The sequence below is a fragment of the Pinus tabuliformis genome, chromosome 6, assembly GCF_031772625.1.
Source record: "Pinus tabuliformis cultivar Carrire ecotype Pingquan chromosome 6, CPIR1, whole genome shotgun sequence".
In the NCBI taxonomy this organism is placed as follows: Eukaryota; Viridiplantae; Streptophyta; class Pinopsida; order Pinales; family Pinaceae; genus Pinus; species Pinus tabuliformis.
Genome location: NC_142292.1, coordinates 2033878100 through 2033902520, shown reverse-complemented (window position 1 = coordinate 2033902520; position 24421 = coordinate 2033878100).

Here is a 24421-nt window from a genome sequence, read left to right as displayed (position 1 = left end):
TAACGAGCTGGAAGGCCAAAACTCGACAATCTTTTCATATTTTACGAGTCAGTTGAAAAGATCTTAAAGAAGACTCGTCTTTTGAGGAACGAGTGATAAAATGGGTAGCAGCTGATTCCAGGTAAGGGTTGGAATTTTCCAATCACGGCAGTGTCACAAGGATGGCTAGTGAAATCACTCTTCGCAGCTGTTCCTCAAAATGGGTAAACAATCAAATGGAGGTGAATGATCGGCCAATGGAAAAGTGGAGGTGACGATGCAAACACGACCAAGGCTTTAATGGCTGAAATGCTTCATTCACAGTGGTTATTTACCGGAGAATAGTTCAATTTTTAATGAGCTTAAACGCGGGTGGAAACATTTGCTCATGTCTTATGTTTATTTTTTAACGAGCTTGAACTATGTGCTAAAACTGCTCGATTAATCCAGTCATATGATAAGAATGTCTCATATAAAACGGCAACTTTTAGATTTTTGCCCCACATCCTTTCTTTATGCAAGTTAGGTGACGACTAATCCTACGAGTTTAAAGGGTTAGAGGTCCTAAAAATTTTAAAAATAAATAGCCACCCCTCGCTTGCACTCCAAAAGGTTTGCATGCCCCCAGGTATAAAGTATGGTTTCAAGGTTACCCCTTCTTTAGTCCAATAAAACATTTGTTTTACCGGGAGAGGCCTACCTCTTACAGGTCACCCAAAGATTGCTCGATTCGCGGTGCAAACAAAACACTTCTTCGGCGGTGTCTACCGAGATAAACAAGGGTGAGTGACTCAGTTCTGCCAACTCACATAACTTTGACAAGAGAATCTTATTCTAGAATAACCCCTCTTCCACCGACGGATGGGGTACAGACTAGTCATATTCTCCCGCGGAAACCTACCCTATACACGAATTTTTCCTACTGAAGCAGACCAGGATGCATGCCTCCTGGGTTTCAGTCATATCCCTCCAAATTACTCGCGCTCATCGGGAGGATGGACTGGGGATTGAGACATTTTTTGCGTGAAGAGACCATTTAGGGATGGTATATGACTATTTGCTATGCGTGATCAGGGAAATAAAAGCTGGTCCACGAGCTTGACCACTCTTCCTTCGTGCGGAAAACACATTACTCTAAAGAGTGAGGAGACGATGGCTCCCATGCAATAAATATAGTCTCGTCCAAGGAGTAGGTTATAATCCAAGGGTCCTTGAACAACCATTACGTTCATTTGAACTGTCTTCCTTCTCAATGTTATGGGCACATCGGGAAGGATCCCTAAAGGTCGACTGGTTCCTTTATCAAAGCCTGTCAGATTTCTCATCTCAGGCAAAAGCAATGGCGAACCAAGCGCTTTCCAAGCAGTAGAGGAAAGGATACTCACAGAAGCCCCCTCATCTATGATGGTACCAGCCATGACCATTCTATATATTTGAACGATAATTCGGAATGGTATGCTTGCTGGTAAAATGGGTCTGCCTAGTTGATTCCAATCGAAGGAGACAACTAGGTTGCTTGGAGGTGGGACCGAGTAGACGGCCAGGTATGGCTCTGACGAACTTCCCTCCTGGGGTAAGGGAATGGGTAGATTGCCCCCATGTTCGTTGGAGTCTATGTTGATGAAGAGAATTTGGACGGTGTCATCCTTGTTCTCTTCAGTGACTGTATCATCCGAAGATAAAACCTCTGAAGGCAAGACTAGGTCAACTGCCGCCTCGACCCTTTGACTTTCGTCTAGTATGGATTCAGATGGTTTATCTTCGATGATAGGCGCTTCAGCCGACCACTTGAGCGAGCCAGCTAGATTCTCAACTAGCGACGGACTCGGCAAGAGTTTTTATATCGAGGAGAAAGTCGTAACGGTGAAACCGGACGATCATCCAAAAATCTTTTCGCTTCATCTAAGAAGGGACAACGGTGGACGGCATGATTGCCTTCGCACAGTTTACAGGGAAATCTAGCTTTCCCTTTTTGTCCTGGGGCTTCACTTTCACTAGTTGACGGTGTGCTTTCAACATGATCATCAGAGGTTGATGACACCGGATTGTGCAAACGAGGAGACCAGTCCCTTAGTATCCGAGGGATGCAAGGACAATCTCTATGAAAGTGGTCTCCTTTGCAAATGACACATGGCGATTTAGGCCTGGTCGGTGCAATGTGTGGATTTTCGTTAGATGACACTCATTTTCCCCCATTCGCCTTTGGCTCCTTCTTCTTCTTCTCCTTCTTCCCCTTAGGAACTTGACTTTTGGCTTTGCCAGCCCCATCAAGCGAAGAGGAAGGAGGAGAGGAAGAATTAGAGGAAGTAGAAGGTTGGTGGGCAACTCTGGACTCGTCTAATTGCTGATTCGATTGTTCAGGAATAGTGGTGTTCTGAACAACATTGGTTGAGAAGAGCCATACTGGCAAGCCAATTGTCAGTCCTGGAAGCGACAATGTGGCCATATGGGGTGCACCAACATCTCCCCAAGAGGAGAAGGGACTAGGATTTCCACCAAGGGGAATTCCTTGGTTGGTAGACTCCATCTTCTCAACCTAAGATCAACGTGGGAAAAGGGTAATGAATATTCCGTTTAAAATAAATTTTTAGACGCTTTGACACAACTTGTTTTTTCAATTTTTAAGAGTCGAGAAAAAACAAAAGATGACTCTAGTCTCCTTCGATTTTTAATGAGCCTGAAGTGACAAGTGCTCAGATGGACCTTTTCCGTTAAGGAGTCTGAAAAGGAACGAAAGGGACTTCTCTGGAGATCTAGGTAGAGGGAGTACCAAACCAATCGCAAAACTGCAGAATACTTTTTACGGTACGACAGTCAATCTTCCTGAATGTTGTGTTCGGTGCATTGCGATCAGTAGGGCAGCCGACACGGCTTCCTATGGATAAAAGGTTTTAAGCCTATAGGGTTCTCCCAATATATACTCGACGGTACGTGGGAGCACAAGTCCGTACTGGCACTTATCGTCTCAAAGTGGAGGAATCACCCAACCATCAGTGAGGACAACAGTTACCAGGCTTTACGACGCCGGAATACGTCTCTAGCCTAGACCTCTAAATGTTGTGCGTTTGTTATGAAACCAGCTCAAGAAAAGATAGAAAAGATAGATCAACGCCTTAGAATTCAGCCTCTTCGAGGGGGCAACCTCCTTTACATTACATAAATGAACAATTCTTGGATGATACAAATGACAAAACCTCCTTTCTATATATAGGAGTCTAAGGAGTCACAATATAATCCAGCCGACCTAACAATAATAATATAAAGCCACAAAAATAACAATAGAGGGATTCTATGGGGCACAGAAATAACAATATGGGGGTAATAGGGGCACAACAATATAAATAATGGGTATAACTACAATAGTAATGGGGTAATCACTAGTATTATAGGGACCCAACATGCCCCTCTCCTTCAAAAAAGTGTTGTCCTCAACGCTTGAGCAGTTCTGGATACTTCTGCATAAAATTCTCATCCTCCCATGTGGAATCTTCAGCGGATAAGTTCTTCCACTTGATAAGATACTCTGAAATTGATCGATTTCGTAGCTGTCGAGTTCTTGTTTCTGTGACTGCTTCTGGTTCCAATATAATTTTTCCTTCCTCGTCAAGTTCTGGCAATATTGTTTGAACTGGGAGCTTGTCGCCTATAACCTTCTTTAAACATGAAACATGGAAAACTGGGTGCAATCGAGAAGCTGCAGGAAGCTCCAATTTGTATGCCATAGTACCAATCTTTTCCAACACCTTGTACGGACCATAATACTTTGGTGATAATTTATTATCCTTCTTAGCTTGCTTTAGGGACATTTTCTTATATGGTTGTAGCCGTAGGAATACCCAATCACCTACATCAAAACTTCTTTCACTGCGATGTTGATCTGCCTGTTGTTTCATTCTATTTTGTGCCAACACGAGGTTATCCTTTAAGAGTTGGAGGACTTGTTGTTGATGTTCGATGTGATGTTCCACTGCCTGAACCTTAGAATTTTCTCTTAAATATGATGTGATTGATGGTGGTTGATACCCATAAAGTGCCATAAATGGGGTCATTTTTGTTGCTGTATGGAAGGAAGTGTTATACCACCATTCAGCCAGAGGCAACCATTTGACCCATTGTGTCTGTTTATCAGATACAAAGCAACGAAGATATCCTTCCAAACATTTGTTTACTATCTCAGTTTGCCCATCAGATTGAGGATGATAAGATGAGCTATGAGCTAACTGAGTACCAAGACAAGAAAATAATTCTGTCCAAAAATTTCCAGTGAAAATGGGATCTCTGTCACTTACAATAATCTTTGGGTTTCCATGTAGCTTTTGAACTGTTTCCATAAATGCAGTAGAAACTGTACTGGCTTTAAATGGATGTGATAATGCACAAAAGTGTGCATACTTGGTAAGTCTGTCAACTACCACCATGATGACACTCTTTCCCTCAGACTTGGGTAAACCTGTGATAAAATCCATTGAAACCTCCTCCCAACGTTGGCTTGGAATGGATAAAGGTTGTAATAGACCCGGTGTCTTAATTGTTTCAACTTTATTTTGTTGGCAAACCAAACATTCCGCCACAAACTTTTGAATATCTGATTTAAGGCCATCCCAAAAAAATTCCTTCTTAACCCTGTGGTAAGTTTTTAAAAATCCTGAGTGCCCTCCTAAGGGAGAAGTGTGCAATTCCATAAGAATCTTTTGTTTTAGCTGGGAATTCTTACAGAGGTATAAGCGATCTTTGTACCATAACGAATCATTTTGCCAGCTAAATGTATCAGAAGTACTGGAATCTTGTTGTAGCTTTCGAATAAGTGCCCACACTTCTTCGTCATTCTTCCATTCCTCCTTTGCTTCGTTTATCCAATCTGGTTGGATAATAGAAATGGCACACAACAATGCTTCCACATCCTCATCCTTTCTTGAGAGTGCATCTGCCACCACATTTTGCTTCCCTTTTTTGTAGATGATTTCAAAGTCATAACCCAACATCTTTGTGACCCACTTTTGTTGCTCTTCAGAGGATAATCTTTGTTCTAAAAAGTATTTAAGGCTATCATGATCCGTTTTTACCTTGAAGTGTCTTCCCATTAGGTAGGGTCGCCATTTCTTAAGTGCATGGAGTATTGCCAACATTTCCTTCTCATAAATAGCTTTGCTTAAAAACTTTCCCTTGATTGGACGACTTTCAAAAGCAATGGGTCTTTCATCTTGCATTAGAACAGCACCAATTCCATTTCCTGAAGCATCACATTCCACAATAAAGGTTTTTGTGAAGTCCGGTGTAGCTAAGACCGGTGCTTGGCACATTGCCTCTTTAAGATGTTTAAAGGCCTTTGTTGCTTCCGGAGTCCATGAAAATGAATCTTTCTTCAATAATGTTGTTAGAGGTGCTGCTATTCTCCCATAATTCTTAACAAACTTGCGATAATACCCTGTCAACCCAAGAAATCCTCGCAGATGCTTTATGGATGTGGGGATTTTCCATTCCTTAATGGCTTTAATTTTGCTAGGGTCTACCTTAACTCCTTCATGAGATACAATATGACCCAAATATTCCACCTCCTGGACTCCAAAGAAACATTTGGATCTTTTTGCATATAATTGTTTCTCCTCCAATAGTTGTAGCACCTTGTCAACATGTTCAACATGATCCTTCCAAGACTTGCTGTAGATTAGTATATCATCAAAAAATACTAACACAAATTTTCTAAGGAATGGTTTGAAAATTGAATTCATCAAACCTTGAAATGTTGAAGGTGCATTGGTAAGGCCAAAAGGCATGACCAAAAATTCATAATGACCCTCATGAGTTCTAAATGCCGTTTTCGGAATGTCTTCAATCTTCATTCTGATTTGATGATATCCCGAACGAAGATCCAACTTGGTGAAGTAAATTGATCCATGCAATTCATCCAGTAATTCATCAATGACAGGAATGGGGAACTTATCTTTAATAGTGAGCTTGTTGAGCTCCCTATAATCTGGACACATGCGCCATGATCCATCCTTCTTGTGCACCAATACTACTGGAGCTGAGAAAGAACTTTGACTCGGTTGAATTATACCAGCCTCTAGCATTTCTGCAACCATACGTTCAATTTCACTTTTTTGGACATATGGATATCTGTACGGCCTGATGTTTGGAGGAACACTTCCTGGAATCAGATGAATAGCATGATCATGATCACGCATAGGTGGGAGACCTTTGGGAGTCTCAAATACCTTGGAATGATTGTCCAGGACTTTTTGGAGATCTGGAGAAATAGATGATTCCAATGTGGAAACATCTAGCGAACATAATTGTGCAATTACACCTCTTTGCTCCTTTTTTAGAAGCTTTGTCATGCCATTAGAGCTGATTATCTTTCCTGGTTTCCCTGCAATACCCCTTAATTCAACTTCCTTTCCTTCCACAGAAAATTTCATGAAAAGTTCTTGAAAATTAAAAGCTATTGTACCCAAGGATTGTAGCCATTGGACTCCTAGTACAACATCAGCACCTCCCATTGGAATGGAAAGCATTGGGCTAGTCAATACATATTCTCCCATGGATAGCTTGATATTATGGCACTTTCCAGAACAATTTATTGTTCCTCCATTTGCAATCATCACTTGACACTCTGGTGCTGGATATAGGAAGCAATTCAATTCTTTTGCTACCCTACAATGAATAAAATTGTGGGTGCTTCCTGAATCAATCAACACTATTACCTTTTTCTTCTTGATTTGTCCTTCTATCTTGATGGTTTGAGGAGTGGTAATTCCCGCCAATGCATTACAAGATATGGTCGGATTTATTTGTTCTTCATCTAGGCTTTGTTCCTGGAATATATCCTCTTCTTTTGACCTTTCTTGCTCCTTTTCTTCTTCCTCTTCACAATCTATGTAGAATAATTTCTTCTCAGCACACTTATGACCTTTTGTGTATTTGCTATCACAATTGTAACAAAGCCCTTTTGCTCTTTTTTCTTCCAATTGTTGTGGTGTCAACCTTGTAGGTTGTGGAAGACTATGGGCAACAACACTTCCATCTTTATAGTTGTGAATGGTATGCTTCCTAGTTGCCATAATTTTTCTTTCCATTTTTCTTGCTAACCTGAATGCCTTCTCTAATGAATCAGGTTCCCAAAGGCGCACATCATGTTGGATATTATCCTTTAAAGACCCTATGAACACATCAATCCTATGCTCCTCTGGAATATCTTTTACCCTTATGTTCAATTTTTGGAACTCCTCAATGTGCTCCATTATTGAACCCTTTTGTTTGAGACTTATCAATTGGCTAAAAAAAGTGTTGCTTTTTGTATCCTCATAATGTGCTATCAATTCTTCCGTAAAAATTGCCCAAGTGATAAATTGTTTACGAGAACAAATCCATTGATACCATACAAACTGATTTGGTTCCAAATATAAAGTTGCCATACGTACCTTTTGTGTGTTTTGCACATTATTGAGATCGAAGAATTGGTCCATCTGTAATATCCATGTGGCGAGATTCTTGCCATCAAACTTCCTCATATCGATTTTTGGAACATGGTGAGTCTTAGAAACAGATTAAAGTTGAGTCAGAGGAGGAAGGTAAGCCTCGTTGCTTCTACAATTTCATTTAAAAACAATAGTCATAATTTTTGTTAAAATGAAGTTAGTAACAGCAAAGGATTATATTGATTGGTTCACAGAAATCATGACAAACCGGGTAGAACCAAAATTTCAAATAGAGAGTTGGAGCAAAGAAACTGTAGAGAAACTGTATCAGTCAGGGATGATAGGATTTCTACAGAAATTTAATGGCTATTCTGATCAGATAACTAAAGATTTCATCAATAATTTCAGTCAAGACCAAACTCAAGTAGGAGAAATCAGTGTCCCAGTAACTCAAGAGTACTTGTCCAAAGCCTTAGAGTTGCCGATGATAGGGGAAAAGTATCACAAAGGTTTACATTTCAAGGAGAAAGGGTGGAATTTCTTCCTTGAAAAGAACCGAAAGGGGACATTTGATAGAACTAAGGGGATACCCAGGGAGTGGTTCAATGAACCATGGAAGGAACTAGTCTTGATTGTTCAGAAGTTTTTGACATGTGATCGTGGATACAGCATTGCTCATTTATATCATGTTAGATTACTACAGCATATCAAAGGAGATGATAAAATTAACTTACCATATTTCCTGTACAAAAGTCTTGTAAAAATGATTGAAACAGTGAAACAAGAAAATAGGCCAAGGTCAGCACAGATCTATCATCAGGGGTTAATTAAAATCTTAGTGGAATACCAAGTGAAATCAAAGGGCCTAGAATGGAAAGAATTCATGCATAAAAATCATTTTACTGAACAGCTTATTGATATACAGGACAAGGTAGAACAGGAAAGTAGAAGCATGATGAATTCTCCCCTATATCCAAGAACAAGAGCTAGAAATATGGCCATGCATGAGACTGAAACATCTTTTATGTCTGTTCATAGGAATAGAAATTCTATTGATCTTGAGAAAGAAGTAGAAGCTTATTCTCCTAGGAAACCAGAAGAACAGGATATAGCACAAGAACCCCTTGAAAGGGATTCCATATATAATGATGCAGGAGAATCATTAATGAAAACCACCCAGGATTTTGAAAAGGAAATTCATTTGGCCAAAATCCAAGACTTAACAGATCAGATAGAAATAAGCAAAATTGTGGAAAAGGAATTAAAATCAGAGAATAAGGCACAGAAAAAGGACAATGCAAAACTAATGAAAACAAATGAAAAGTTACAAGAAGAAATAAGCAGGTTGAAAAGGAGAAATGAATTGCTTTCCAAACAGGCATTCCAGTGGTTAAAAGATAAAAACATGTGGAAAGCTAAATATGAAAAACAAAAGGTTAAAGCAGCAATGTTAAAGGCAAAACAGGAATCAGAATCTGATTGTGTGAACAGGGAAACAGCTACAGGTACAGCATCCACTTCAGAGGGCAGAAGGTCCAAGAGGAGCAAGCAAGCATGGGGACATGCTTGATCATAAGCATGGGAGAGATGTTGGGCTTCAGTTTTGATCTTATTTTGCTTTGAGAAACTTACCTAACTATCCATTTATCCTTCATTTTCACTTCATCCATTTCATTTTAATGAATATTTGATGTCTAATCAGGTATTTAGCTTTAATTTGTCAATTTCTAAAGTTTTTATAAAAGTTTGATTTTAAGTGCAATTTTGGCAATTTCAGAAATTCTCGTAATCACTTCATGGTTGATATGGATGCAGGCCACTTCAGCACGAATGGGATGCATGAATAGAAAGCTTGGGAACTAGGACCAAGCCACCTATGCTTGGTTCCAACAGAACGAGCTTTATTATGCCTTTTTGGAGCTAGTCAATCATGACTAGTCATCCAGAAATCCCATCTAAATAGGGCTGTTTTGGGATTCCAAGATATTAGTCATATTTCTTGGGATGAGGGAGGTGGATTCGACTTGGATAGGTGGATTAGAGTAGATATGTTTGTTAGAGTGATTTTAGATCAGTTGGTTTCATGAACTCCTTATTTAAGAGCCACACTTTGATGGCTCAACACAATTGACATATGATACTTTTATGCTGTAATATTTTTGGTTTGAAGACTTAAGTTGGAGACTTGTGTTACTCTCATTTTGCTGATCAATACATGGATGTTTGGCTGATATAAAGCTTCTGATATCATCTTCATAAGTGTGCAAGGCAAGGGTGGAGGGCCCCCACTCCAAGCTAAGTACACTTCCAAGTTAAACTAGTTTCATTTCATTGCAAATCTGGTTGATGGTAGCTTTAGTTTTTCAAAGTCTTATTTCAGATTGCATCATGGTTATGAATAGTGATTTATTTCATTTGTTAATGGTTTATTCATCATCTAATTGAGTTGGGAAACAAGTGTTCAAGTTGGGCATTCTCTCTATGAAATGGTGAATTAGAATTAGTCTCTTTTGTTTACATGCAAATAGTTTGTTTCCATTTAGATTTATATCTTGAGATGAATGAGTTATGTTGGAAAACCTTAAGTGTCTCTTAAGTTAAGAGCCTTTTTCATGTATGATTTATGCATCTTGAGTTTCTGGTTATCATCTCTAATTCATTAAGTAATAACTGAGGTGGAAGTAGACTTCTTGAGTCAAGAACTCTTTCAATGTTTCCTCTTTTAAGCTGATTGAATCAAGAGTTTTAAGATATATTTTCTCTTAGTTTTTAATCATTTATCTTTCAAAGTTTGGTTATATTTGATCTTCACAAATAGTGAATTTGCCTCCAAGAATAAACAACCCGGATTGATAGTAAATAATTGTGTTAGTTTAGGAACATAAATTAGCTCAACAATGCCCTTTATCTTAGATTCCACACCATTTATCTTAGATTCCATGCCATTTATCTTAGATTCCACGCCACTTATCTTAGCTTCTGTTAGCTTTTGTGAGCGTGACATTTGTTGCACTTGTTCTTGTAATTGTGATATATCATGTAGCATTTCTTCCTCTTCTTCATGAGTCATGTTAGAGCTTTCAGGTTCCTTACTAGGTGTTTGCATTTTCTTTCCTCGGGGCATCAGTTACCGATAATAATGCTTTACTATGCCCTTTGAATTCCGTTAAACCTAGATTACATAAAAATTTAAAAAAAAAACTACACACCTTTTCTCACTTTATAGAAGCCTGATATTGAATCTGATGTATCTCTGTAATTTCGGATCATCCAGTTCTAAAATTGCTACTTGTAGTAGCCTTCTTTGTCCTCTTTCCAACACCACAAGTCTGAGCCAAATTGGATTCTCCAAGGAAGCGTTATGTGAAATCTCCCACAGTGACTTTCTTTTAGATTGGTTCGGTAGAGCGAACTTGTACGACGTGCCACGAGTCACTGTTTCAACCTTTGAATTTGAAACACACGTACAAGAAACTACAGTCTGTCCTCTTTCTGTACCTTATTACGAAATTTCAATCCGATCCCCAGAGAGAAAGTTATGATGATTTTCCCCAGGTCACCAGTTTTGAATGTAATTCAGGAGTCTGCAAAAAGACCAACGTCCTGAGATCATATCTCTGCAAATATCGCGCGAAAAGATCTGAAATTCGGACCCAAGGTTCAGCGTGATTTCTTCTCAAATGGGTTTTTTTTACGACTTCTGAAACGTCACAAAAAAAAGTTATAGCGAAAATGCCAGGATGACCTGTTTGGAGCAGCGAAACCCTAGAATCCAAAGCTCTGATACCAAATGTTATGAAACCAACTCAAGAAAAGATAGAAAAGATAGATCAACGCCTTAGAATTCAGCCTCTTCGAGGGGGAAACCTCCTTTACATTACATAAATGAACAATTCTTGGATGATACAAATGGCAAAACCTCCTTTCTATATATAGGAGTCTAAGGAGTCACAATATAATCCAGCCGACCTAACAATAATAATATAAAGCCACAAAAATAACAATAGAGGGATTCTATGGGGCACAGAAATAACAATATGGGGGTAATAGGGGCACAAAAATATAAATAAGGGGTATAACTACAATAGTAATGGGGTAATCACTAGTATTATAGGGACCCAACAACGTTAAGTTCCGAAGCGTTGTTAGATTCATTCAATTTATTTTAAGTTGATCTTTCTTAGAAGTTTGCCTTTTGGGATCACCACGAGATGTAGATGTAATTCCTAAAATGCAATCTAAAGATGATAAGCAAACTTTTATCTCTTTTCAGCAATGAAAATCCTAGCTACAAGGGGAAAAGAAAGACACAATCTTTTCTCAAAGAGCAAAGATGCACTTTTCCTAAATCAAGCCAAACAGACTATCAATATGCAAATGCACATATGCATGTATTTGTTTTCACTTTCTTAATATTGATGCCTAAAAAGAAAGTTGACGTACAAATCTGAATTTGCTTTCAAGTGACAAACACAAACAAGCTTCTTTTCGAAATCAAAAGGTAGAGATGATTACGACACTTTATGAAATAAACACTCGTTTCGACACTAGAAAGTCTCAAATTCAAACCAAAGGCAAAAGTAAAATCATAATCGACTGTCAACAACAAATAAACTTTCTCCTAAGATCAAAATCGACACTTACGACATATCTAAATCCAAGGACGACAGTATGACTATTCTACTCTTTCAATGGAAAACTGTAAATGATGTAACAAACACACAAAGAACATCTACAGTCTTTTTGTACAAAGGAGGCGGAATTAAGGCAAAGAAAAGGGGTTTTTTAAACAGACACACACTGATCACAGGCTACAAAAATCAGAGACAAAACTGAAAAAATGAAGCAAAGAACCTCAGCTGCACAGGCTAGGCTGATCAGCGCACATGTTACACAGAGAAACTGGATTGCAGCGTGGGTAACCCTCTCGGGAACTGCGTTGAAATGCAGAATCTCTTCACAGTGCCTGCGCTGGAGCAGAAATGAGAATTCTATCCGGGTTCTGGGTCACAGTTTGCAGTTTAATCTATGGTTTTTGGCCGAGTAAAAGCAATCAATAATGCACAATCAGAGGGTGGATTTAAAGGATGTCTAAGAGCTATCACAAAGGGTAATCAGATCATTTGTGAATCATCTGTTCAAATCATAAACAAATCCAGTGAATGGATTGAAGTAGCAGGTGTCTACTTTGCATTTGATAATGGCAAATGCAGTTCGATTGCTACTTATGTGTTTATGAAACAAACAACAAGAGAAACACAAACAAACTAACTAGACACGATCCCCAGTGGAGTCGCCATTTTGTTAACAGGAAAAGTGTCTACTCAGAATGCCCCTATCCCACTAAGGTGTGGCAGTACCTTAGAAACAAACATAGAAAACTACTTTCGTATTCTTCTTTATGAACTATAAATGAAGAGGAATAGGATGAACCAACCTGTGTCTTGCGCTAGTCCTTTGATCCAATCTCTCTCCTCTTTGACAGCTTCCAGCTACCTACTCCCTTACTTGCCCAGCTTCACCAAGTTCCTGCAAGATCACAGAAGAGGAAAACTACACAAAGACATGGATTTATATTCATAAATAGCTTAGGATCAGATTTAAGCTAAACATGCAAATATAACAAAACATCATTGATACACAAGCATGTAGGAGAAACTCAAATAGTTTTATTGATATAACAAGAAGATCCAGGAGGAGTTACAACCGATGATTCCTGATCCAGCATCAACCCCCCAGCAAAGGAATCCCCTCTTCACCTCCAACAAAGCATAAATCACCCAATACTCTGATCTCTATCTCAAAACCAACAGCAATTCTCTGCAATGTACAAAATTCCAGCCTCTGGATCTCTGGGATGAGGGATCCATATATAGATGTATGCAAAGAGGATGAGTCAGCTTATGATTTGACTAGTGGCTTCTCTCTGTCAGTTCTTGCTTCCACTTGGAGACTGAGAGCCTCTTACTCATCCTTGGTCGAACTCAGTGAGTCAAGTGTCATTGGGGAAGATTCTGGAAGCTTCCATTGTCTGTCCACCTTGCGGAATGACACTGCCATTTGTCATTTCCCGCTCAGCGCACCCTGGTAGTGCATTTAGGTGCTATGCAACGCAGCTAGCTAGTGGAGCAGCTGAAATGATCCTTATTTGACTGATTCTGAGTAGTTTCTGGTGGAGAACTTCTGGGAGAAGCTGTAATTTGTTGACCTTGTTCCTCTATGGGTCGGAACAACACTTTTAGGGACCTAGGATCCCTTGGTTTATGGACATTTTATACTTAGTGCTGTAAGGCACAAAAATGTCTATAACACCTGGGATTTTTTTGACCTCTGGCTAAACGAATAACCATAGTCTTCCATGCAAAAACAATGGAACTTAATTAATATTAGATTAATTAAATAACCGCATTCATTTAACCCCTAACCTAAGGTTTAATCCCCACCAAACAATGATTAATGGCCAAACATTAATGCGGGCCCCGTAGCTTAAACCGTCGTCACCTGCGCCTCCCGTCAACCGTTGGATCGCGCCCTCCAGATCCAACGGCCCGCGTTGATATCACAGCCGCCTCGGTGTACGAGAGTTAGCGCCTGATGGAAAGCGGTTTTCCCACCGTACCCCGAGACGTGTGTCTCTTTCCTATTGTATCGAGCTCGCTCTGACATAAGCCACCCCCGTACCAAAAGTGGTCCGATGGAAACCATTTACCGCCTTTTGTCCCTACCGCGCACGTCACCCACCACATCTGTACCTATGTCAGTGCCCCCGCCACTATTTCATCAATTGTGTCTGCCCTGTCACCCGTCCACATCATCAACCACGTCACTACCCGTACCCCGCTATGCGACAAAGCTACGTCATGATGATGTCATCCTAAAAAAGTGCCAAAAAAGCCCAAATTTTGTCAAAAGTCACGAAAGTCACGGTTTTTTATTTATTTTTGTTTTATCGGTTGCGTCAACTGTGCATGAGCATTACGTTCAACTTGCACCAACACTCCAGTCTGCCACCGCAAGCAAGTTCAACCTGCAAACCCGACTCCCCCAGCTCACTCTGCAACTGTATTTTGTGTCAAGCGCCTGTAAAACAGGTATTTATTCAATTGTCACCCATAAACCATGTTTTTACAAAAATTTCTCTGTTACAATCACCAGAAAATCTGAAATTCAAGTAATTTGCATCACTACCTAAATAAACCTGTGTGTTTTAAGTCACCGTTCATCATTGTGGCCAAAGAAAAACCTACACGCCTATTTTCCTCTGCATACTGACCACTCCTTTGTATCTCATGCCCATTTACGCGGGTAAAATTTCAAGAATATCCACATCTGAAGTCAAAATTGCCAAAATTCACTCCCAAAGAGGACCATTCCCCTTGTTTCTATCCACCTCCCTGACCAAACTCTGCAAATTCTAGGTCCACTGTGAATTTCATCAAAGGCAGAAATTTCTGGGAACATAAATCACTCTCTGATTTCCTAAGGAAAAACAAAACCAGTGTTCTATTGTTTATTGCTCCAGAAACTCTAACTTTAAGTTAAAAGTCATTCAACAAACTAAAAATGGAGGCTCCAGTGGCCCTGAATATTGCACCCTTGAATGCACCACATAAGCAGTTGGAGTGGTTACCTCTTGCTGATAGGGATTTCCAGATTGATGACATGGAGGGTCAAAAGCCTCACCTGCAAGCTTTTTGTGAAATAAGGAATAGCCACAGGAACAAAGCTGACATATTTAGAATCTGGGAGTCTAATATGCCTATATACTACCTGCCTTCAGTGAATGTCTTCCCTCACCTCATCCATCAATGTTGTGCTAATTATGAGCCTTCTCAAAGGGCAGTGATGGACCCTGCTAGAAATGTCCTCTTTTATATCACCCCTCGGTCTATAAATGAGATGTTGCACTTCAAGCCAACTCAGCCTTTGGTCCCTCTCTCCATGAAAAATTTGTTGGATCAAGCCTCCAAGTTGTCCTCTGCAAAAATTGACCGAATTTCCAAGCTGTTCATGCCACCATATTGCTACTCCAGATACAAAATTCCCTATCACCATGCCTGGCTTAATGAGGCTGGAAAAATGCACATAGACATGATTTCCTACATCCTGGGATTCAGAACAAGTGAAATTGTGGATGAGACTATCTTTGCTTTGATGTCCATGTTTTCTCCAGGACAACCCCCTGCTGTCAAGTATGATTATGCCACCTTCATAGCTAACAAAATTCACGAGCGGTTCATGAACTTAGAAAGAGAGAGAGTGTTCAAATACACTGCATATATATACCATTTGATGTTGTACAATCAACCTGATAGTTTCCCAGTTCCCCTTAAAAAATTGGATGCTAAGGGGGAGCGATGGTCTGTAATATTTTGGTCCTCAGTATTCCATCATGTTAGCAGCTCCCCATATTAATATTGTGAGTTTATTGACCTTTTCATATATCCAACCACCTGTTTGTTGTCAATAACTCCTCCTACCAAGCTCTCTGCTGAAATGTAGAAAATCTTACACCTCTCAAAGGAATATAGTATTGGTGATTGGTAATTTTACCAAAACCATACAGTGATTAGGATCTATGGCTATCAATTGGCTCCCTACAAACTTCCAAAGTATGTCCCTATGAGACTCTTTGCACTGGAATACTACCGGCAATTCAATAGTTCAGATTTGACCCATTTCTATGATGCTAGGAAAAAAGCACAACTCAAGATAAGGCATCAATTGGGCCCTTTTATCTTTAATAAAAGGGAAGAAGCATGGAAGGAAGCTGACACTATTCTGAGAGACAAACATAAGTTGAAACAAAGTTTTCTTTGGTCACCATATGACCCTGAACATTTCATAAGCTTTAGAAGAGTCAAACACAAGCTTACAGGATATGTGCACTATAGTATCCCTGAGATTGAACAATATGATAATCAACAGGAGTGGATAGAAGGCACACTAGTTGAATAACTTACTGAAGAAGAGAGATTAGAAAAAGAAATGAAAGAGTTTGAAAAGACACTTGACCTAGACTCTATTGGACAGGTTTTTTTCACATTGCCTTGACACCTTGGAGCAGGCACATCATCTGCCACAACTTCACAACAACCTTCCCAAGAAAGTGCTCCACTTGCAGGGACATCTAAAGGCAAGGAGGTGCAGCATTCAGAGTAGCAGGAAATAATGGCAGACCGGCCAGATACAGCAAAAGAGCAAAGTCAAGGGCAAGCCCCTTCAACACAATAAAAGGCACCTGAAATCCATATCTTACAAACTCCTCTCAATGAGGAAAGAGCTAAGAAAATGGACAGGCAGGAAGAAACACCCACAAGGGCATCCACAGAACACCAAGGAGAGAAAAGGCAAAGGTTAAACCCCTACTCCGAGGAAGAATTTGCATAGGAGATAGCAGGCAATCAAAGGGGTGAGGAAACAACCGAACAGTGGATTCCTCCAAGTATGGAAACATCAGCTAACTCTTTTCAGTAGGAGCAGGAGGGGAAACAAGGTGTGGAGGTTACATCCACCAAGAAACAGAGCAAGCAAGGCTCTGACATCAAGAAGGCATTCACTAAAATCAAGGCCAAAAATGAGCCGGTAAGGTTCCAACTCTATAACCAATTACTAAGAATGGCTCCCACTAATCAACAAAGGCTAATGGCAACCTATGATATCCAAGAAGGGAAAATTACCCTCAATCATTTCAGGCTTACAGTACAGCAGCCCCAATCATCTGCTGATTATATCAGAACCAATCTGGAAGTCCTTGCTAAAGACATCCACCCAATGGACCAGATTGAGTTACACAAACAAACTGGAGAAATGGTGTACTCCACCTTAGCAGATAAAGCAATATTGGCACACAGATTGCAAAATGCACTTCATAATAATTCTGCCTAATTAGAATTGGAGAAAGCTTCCTCATTATCCAAGGACAATAGAATTAAATCATTGGAGGAGATCATTATGGAGCTGGGACATGATCCCAACGATCCCAAGGGCGTACAGGCTTTAATTAAGGAGAAAGAAGAAGACATAGCAGCCCTCAGAAAACAACTCAGGCTGTTAGCTACAATGCATCCTCAAACCACAAAAGTAGCATAGTAGAAAGAAGATGATGATGTAATAAGTTTGCTTATGAGGATGAACGAAAGACTGCTAGAAACAGAGAAAGCCTTGGGGGCAGCACTGCAAGGAAAACAGGGAGAGTTGGCCTCTCAGCCGGCTCAAACAGCTCTAACTCTTGAAACTACTCCTCCTACAGTCACCACAGCAGTCCCTCCTACTGATCCGATATCAACAGAAGGTACCTCAGCTCCAGCCTCAACTTCAGCAACAGTTACAACAACAACTACAACAACAACAGAACAAGAAGCCGCCCTGAGTACGGAGGAAATGATGAAAGAAATAAAGGCTCTGGAACTGCAAATGGAAGAATTAAAAGAAGCCAAAGAAAAATTAGCCAAGATTGAGGTGAATTATGACAAATCAAAAATGGTTGTGGCTGAGAAGACAAGGGAAGTAAAGGCCTTAATGAAAATAATAAAGGAGCCGGAGAAGGACCTTACTCTTCACAAGACTCTAACAGAAATCAAAACAATTTTGTGGAGTAAAATTGGCCAGTCCATCACTGATCAATGGACAGCAATCCAGACCATTCATGACCAGATTGAGTTGATTGAGATAGCTCAATTTGATACTCAAAAGGCCATAACATTATTGGCAAACAATCCCCAAGAGGCCAACAAAATGATCCATTTTTTGAATAATCATACTAGAGAATAGCTAGCAGCTCTGGATATCAGGAACCGAACAGACACAATTATGTTAGTGAAAAAGGTGCTGACCATGAGGAATTTTATGCAGACTTTGGAAAGAAAGTGCCAAGAGATGCAGGCAGAAATAAATATCTTCAGACAATCGTTTTCAGTGTTACAGAGCAAGGGGTTGCCCAACTTATTGACTAGCAGTGGAAGACTGTTAACACATGAAAAGTATGCTCGAATGGTAAATACCTATATCACAAATCAAATCACAGCATCATCAAGCAGCCCAGAAGAGACAACACCTCCCTCTGGACAGGTTTTGTATGATAAATTGAAATTTTTTTTTTTATATTGAACATGAAATAAACCATCTTTTTGAGGTCTAGCCAAATTACTACACATACACTGAAGCTGATGAAACATTGATTAAGCTACAGAGACACCAGCTACCTACAGATCAATGGTGGGAGAGCATGCTTGAGGTTTTGCCAATGTAATTCAAATACTCTTTTTTGATCTATTGCATAATAGCAAATTTACATACAAAAGTCACCTATCAGAAAATCAAATCGATAAACGAAGGAATTCGCGCTGAAAAGTGTTGAGACAAACTCAAGAATAGGTGGCAAATGACAGCACATCAGGGAAGCAAATCAAAGAAATGGCTATCATCCGACTACTTAAGCCAAAAAGTCAACAATAGCGGGAACACCTAAGCCGGCCTGTACAAGCATAGTTACTCCTTCATTCTTTTCTGTGTGGTTTTTTCCACAATCAGTTATTGCCTTTGCCAGAGTAGATGGATGAATTTATTACCTGATATTTATTCCTATGGGATATTTTGTAAACTCTTTTATAAATACTTCCCCAAGATATGTTTTTTTGTTGGCTGGTGAATATCATTCTGGACTTGCACTGTATGTTTTGAGAACTCTTCTGAAATAAAGATTGCTGGAATGTTTTGTTGGTGAATTTGTTGGTTGTGGAATCAATGGCAAAAGGATATATTGCAAAATTCTCATGTTAATGCATGGATCAATAAGTCTTCTTTACTCTTGTGTTACTTTACTTGTGTTTTATTTACCATCTAAATATCGTGCTCTAAGTTACAGGACTAGTATAGGCAAGAAATCTTGACTGCTCTTGTCTCCCTGGTTCTTTCACTCTGAAAATCATCAAGGAATTCTTAACTGCTCCCTGATAATGTTTATACAACTTCCCTCTATTAGCATAATGAAAGATTCTTGATTGCCTTTCATTCCCTGACTTCATTTCATCTTATTCTAGCTTGAAAATTGTTTCTGTGTTTAATTATCCTGCTCTGTAATTTTCCTATCGCCAAAGAAACCATACCCAGAGGTTTATTTTCATGAGACTCCATCAACCCAATGGTCTGAACTTCTCCCACATTACAACCCTGCTCTACTGAATGTCATATTCCAAACACCAAACAAAACTTGTGTTTCATAACTAGCCTAACATATAACAAAACAAATCTAAATCATAAAGAGAGAGCCCTCTCTGGTTGCAGATTGGCTAGAATCTGCAGCTAAAATACTGGTTAGTGGTTACCTCGGCCGTATTACCTTCTGGAGGTAGGGAACAACCTGAGTGATAACATCATTGGTGACTCAACTGGGGAACTGAATGACTGTTTGTTACTGCTATCTATTTTCTAAATTTACAGATGGAGCCTGAAGTTAGCCAAGCAACCATTGAAACTGTTTTTGTTGTGCATTTACAGGAGTAGATAAACGCTGCTTTAGTTAATCTCTAGTCTAGTTTTAGGCTTTGGACAGCTGTCCCAAAGATTTGATCAGTTTCCCTGTTTCAACATATTCAAAGGAAAGCCCAAGGCCTCCTATATTTCAAAGAACTTCCTTCATAATATTGTCAAAACTGTGATCTTCAAACATTTCCAGAAAATACCAAAAAACACATTTAGAAGCTAGCTCCAAAGAAGAAAACTCTGTACACCAGATAAAATCCTGATCCAGATCCTCCAGCGTTTTTTGAAAATCCTAACTTAATTTCTAAGACCCTTAGAAAACAAGAAAAACTAGAAAAATCTGTTGATTTACACCTTGATATACTTCAGCAAAACCCTACAACATCTTATATTACTCCTGGGAGAGTAGCAGTCCTTTCTACAACCTCTCCTAGTTCTTCATCCACACCTCAAAGTATCCTCTCCACTCCCCCATCCACTGCACATATTTCCACTGTTGTCCCTGTTGTTCCAGCTGTCTTATTTCTTCCTACTGTCCCATTTATCCCTGTAAATATGGCAAACCATTATGCTCCTCTACAGTTGCCTGGAAATCCAGAGGCTATGCCTCAGGATTATCAGAGAAAAATCACATATTTCGATGGTACTGGCTCCTATACAGCCCAACAACACACTAAGAAAATGATGGACTACTTTGAGAACTATGAAATCGATGACAACGATGTCAGAATGAAAATTTTTGTTCAAAGCTTAACCGGTGAAGTGAGGACCTGGTTTAGGGCACTTGGGGCAAACAAAATTGCTGATCCAGATTCTCTTTACCAAACCTTTCTCAACAAATGGGAAAAGAAGAAGGACCCATTGCATATCCTATCAGAGTATGACAGTTTAAAAAGAGGCCCACAAGAAACTGTCCAAGACTATTGTGCTAGATTTAACAATGTATACAATGCTATCCCTCAAAACCTTATACCCCCACCTGACTTAGCCTTAATCAAATTCCCTGATGGATTTGACTCTGACATGGCATATCAGCTAAGAGAAAGAGCTCCTGCCAGCTTGGAAGACATGCAGAGCATAGCTGTTAGTGTAGAGGCAAATCTGATCTCGAAAAGAGCTCGAGCTAGAGGCGAAAGAAGGACTACTTTCAAAGAAGAGCCTTCGGAATTTGAAAAAAAACTTGATGCAATCACCAAATGCATGGAGAGGCTAGGTGATAGAGTGGAAACCATTGAAAGAAAATCTTCTTGGGAAGGTCAACCAAGTAACACCACTAGAAATCCGAACTTTAGAAAAAATTCAAATCCTAACACTGGGAAGGCTAGCCCTGATCAGAATATTGGACCTCCATTTCAAGAGAACTATGCCGAAGCCTCAACCTCTAGTGAGCCAACAGAGGACACCCAAATCAACCTAATGGGGTTAAACAATGAGCAACAAATCTTTCTAACACAAGATGACCAAGAGGCCCATAATTTCAATCAATTTCAAACCAAGTCCGAAGAGTCATTTGATTTCAGAGAAGGGTATTATGCAGCGGTCTATGAGGTGCATAAACAATACAATTTAAGAAGCAGAACCATAGATGTTCCTGAACCTAGTAAGCTAAAAGATACCAAGCAGCTGAAGAAAACAAAGGATAAAGCTGCCCTGACAGAACTCACTGCTAGAACAGATCCCAACCCAAAGGAAGACACTGTTGAGGACATATCAGATGTACACCCTTCAAATAATCAGCCATCCACATTCCTTTCCTCAAAATAAGATCTAAACTGTCCTCCTGAAAATAATTTCAAAATAGGTTTAGTTCATAACAACACTTATGATGAAGAAAAGGTCACTGAAAATATAGCAGAAAAGGAAAAGCTTGTTGTCCACAATACAAGAATTCAAGTGGAGAAACCTTTTAATTTAGAGACAGAAATAGGCAAACTGAAAATAGCCATTCCTCTATCTGAATTGGCTAAACATGGAGTGTATAGGGAACAAATCAACAAGTTTCTCCAAATATCAGAGAATAGGGATGTCGTCAATGTTTTAGATGACCAACCAGAACTGATTTTTGGTCCTGAAGTCAATGGTAAAATAGTAGATGGAGGGGTTCCTCCATTCTATGTAAGCTTAAACATTCATGACAAAGTGTTGCATAATGCAATGTTTGATTCGGGAGCTTCCCATAACCTAATGCCTAAGTCTGTGATGGAAAGACTGGACCTAGATATCACAAGGCCATACAAAGACCTGTTCTCATTTGATTCTAGCCAGGTTAGGTGTCTAGGCTTAATTAAAGACCTTTGTGTATCTTTAGTCCAATATCTAGCTAAAACAATCTTGATGGATGTGGTGGTAGCTGATATCCCACCTAAATATGGTATGCTTTTGTCCAGATCTTGGGGTGCAAAACTCCAAGGATCTTTGCAGCTAGACATGTCCTATGCCACTATTTCAGTCTTTGGCCAGCCAAAGAGATTGTACTAGGAGACACTAATGAAATATGTGGTTAGCAATCAATAGAAACCCCAAAACTTCCCCATCTATTCCATGCATTCCGATATGGATTCCTTTATCTTATACAATGCTGAGATGTGTCCCAAAATTGATGTTAAACTCCTGGGAACAGCACAAACAGAAAGCATAAATGAACAATCTAGTGCCCAAGATCTAAAAATTATTGATGTGATTGATGCAACAAATGAACATGACATGGCATATGAGTTACAAAGTCCAAACCTGCCCACTGAGAAAGTTTCTAAAAATCCCAAGACTAGTGCTAATCAAGAAATCTTATGGTACTTAGAGTTTGAGGGGTCAGTGAAGAAATTAGGAGCACGAGCAGGGGTTTGGATACACAACATGCAAAATGACCATGCTCAAAGGCATGCGTATAGGTTAAATTTCAGATGTACAAACAATATGGCCGAGTATGAGGCCCTTTCACTGGGTCTCAAACTTATTAGAAGTCTAGGGGCAACCAAGATTTCAATTCTAGGGGACTCAGATTTGATTATACAGCAGAAGAAGGGAAACTTTGTTACAAATGATCTTAGGCTAAGAGCTTATAGAGGGGCAGCCATCAAAATACTTAATAGCTTCTTAGAATCTCAGCTCACCAAAATTCCAAGAAAACACAATTTACATGCACACAGTTTGGCGACTGTTGCCAGAACTTGCAAGCTTCCATTTGAGCCTAATCACCACTTCACTGCTGAAATCAAACGCAGGCCTGCTGTCCCAGATAATGTCAAAAACTGACAGGTGTTTGAAAATGATACACAGATCAATAATTTCCTCACTTTGAAAGAGGAATTCTAGAGTATAAACATTGATACAAGCACCATCGATGATCAACAACAAATAAATAAAATTGAGAAAAACATATCAGCTGAAACAGCAAATATGATTTTGCATCCAATAATATTTGACTGCAAAAACTTACAAGAATTGGAGCAAATGCACCTTGATGAAATGGCTGAGGGGGAATCTAAGGTAATTGAACTAAAGGATAATTTTCTGCCCACAAGGTTAACGATTTTGGAGGATATATTTGATTCAAATGACATTCCAAGAAAGCCAAAAATGCAACCACTAAATGCAAAAATTGAAGATGGCAATATTGGAACTACATAAAATCCCAAAATGATAAAACTATCCAAAACATTGCCTCCTGATCAAAAGCTAAAATACATTGAGTTGTTTAAAGAATTCCAAGATGTCTTTGCATGGAGCTATGAGGACCTCAAGTCCTATGATAATTCGGTCGTCCAACATACTATACCTTTGAAAGAGAATCAAAAACCTTTTAAACAGAAGCTTAGAAGGGTGAATCCTATCCTCCTTCCCTTGATTGAGAAGGAAGTTAAACGAATGTATTAAGCTGGAATAATTACACCTATCAGGTTTTAAGAATGGATTTTAAATCTAGTGCCCACTAGGAAGAAAACCGGAGAGATAAGACTCTGTGTTGACTTGAGAAATTTGAATAAAGTCTCTCTCAAAGACCACTACCCCTTACCTAAGATGGATCACATTTTACAAAGGGTAGTGGGGGCTTCTAGGATCTCATTGTTAGATGGCTTCTCAGGATTTAATCAAATCTTAGTTCATCTAGATGATCAAGACAAAACTGCCTTTACAACACCATGGGGAACCTTTAAATATGTAAAGATGCCTTTCGGACTCAAAAATGCAGGGGCCACATTTCAAAGAGCAATGGACATAGCCTTTTCCAAGGAGATCCATGATTTCTTAGTCATATACCTTGATGATCTCACTTCTTTTTCAAAACTAGACCAAGAACATTTAGAGCATCTGAGACAAGTGTTCATAATTTGCAGAAAGTATGGCATATCATTGAACCCCAAGAAATCATTGTTTGGTCTTGAAGAAGGAAAACTCCTAGGTCACATTATCTCAAAATATGGTATATGGATTGACCCAGATAGAATCCAGGCTATCCTTCAAGTCCCTCACCCAAGAAACATCAAATAATTACAAGCTTTCTTAGGGAAGATCAATTTCCTAAGAAGATTCATTCCCAACTT